Here is a 1347-nt window from a genome sequence, read left to right as displayed (position 1 = left end):
TAGAATTATAGATAACAGGTCTTCAGGTACAGTTACTTCAATTTCTTTTAGCTGCTCCCAAATTACATAGAAGTCGTTGATATGCTCTTTTATATGTTGACCTTCCGACATACATAGGTAGAGCATTTTTCTAAATATGGTTATTTTGCAGGCTGGTCCGCGCGGTTGATAAATCTCGTTTAGCTTATTCCAAGCTTTCAGCGATGTGACGCAGTGTTTTATATGATTAAGTTGAGAAGGATTTATACCAACAGCCTTCACCAGCCTTCCGCACACAATAGGCCACAATTCCGAGTGCACCAGAACGCTCTTCATTTGGATAGCCCATGAAGAATAGTTGGTATCGTCCAATTTCTCGATCGCGTATAAACCACCTGCGCTCATCTTTCAAAAATTTAACAACACAATTCATAAACTTATATTTTTTCTTATAGCGTCGGCCCATAACCTGTCAGAACGTATTAATGTAGGCAGCGGAATATCAATTTTAGTACGTCTTTATTCAATCAAGTATATTACAGGAGTGAGATAAGTGGAAAAATACGAGAGCGTATTAAGTAGCTTAAAAATACTTACTTTGCCGAATGTGTTACGAACAAATTACTTAGATAGTATAAGAGTAAATAAAATATGTTTGGAGTTGCCAGATAGACATAAATACACTTCAAAATTTTCGTTAAAGCTTATTAATTTTCTATAAAAGCCCAGCTTATCGTCTAACAAAAACCATGTAAATCCCAATTTCAAACTTTGTGCAACAATTAATAAAATTCTTCACATGTTCACCAAAATTTCAAACTTTGGAACAGTGTTGCCAGAACTTTTTGGGCCAACAGGCTACATTGGCAAAAAAACCGGCTAAAAACGACAAAACTGTTTCAAATAAATTTCACATGTTTTATTTTTAATAAATCATAAGTAGAAAGACTTAGTTATAGTTCTTGGAAATAAGTTGCAAATTCAAGCTGGAAAATTTTGCCAGCAAGAATTTTCAATTAGGAAAAACATATGATTGTGGCACATGGTTGAATTTTTTGTCGACGATAATTTGAATAATTTAAAAATTCTATAGAAATTTCTTATGTTTGAAATGCAACCGTGGACACTAGCGTTTGTGCAGAAATTTGCAAGTTTCTCTACTTGAGTGTGAATTTGGGAGCATGTTAACGCGTGTTAAGCAAACAGTGAAACAATTTGTTATTTTCTAAGTTTGCGAATTAAACTTCACACTTAAATTTAAGTCATTCATAACAAACATTATGAAAAAAACCCTGCCTGACATGAAAATTTGATTCCCGATAAGGCTAGTAGCCATTTCTAACAGATTTTGGATCGCTTAGTCAAAAA

The sequence above is a fragment of the Rhagoletis zephyria genome, unplaced genomic scaffold (assembly GCF_001687245.7).
Source record: "Rhagoletis zephyria isolate East Lansing unplaced genomic scaffold, Rhagoletis_zephyria_1.1 Rzeph_scaffold_09908, whole genome shotgun sequence".
Classification (NCBI taxonomy): Eukaryota; Metazoa; Arthropoda; class Insecta; order Diptera; family Tephritidae; genus Rhagoletis; species Rhagoletis zephyria.
Note: the sequence above shows the minus strand (reverse complement) of the source record.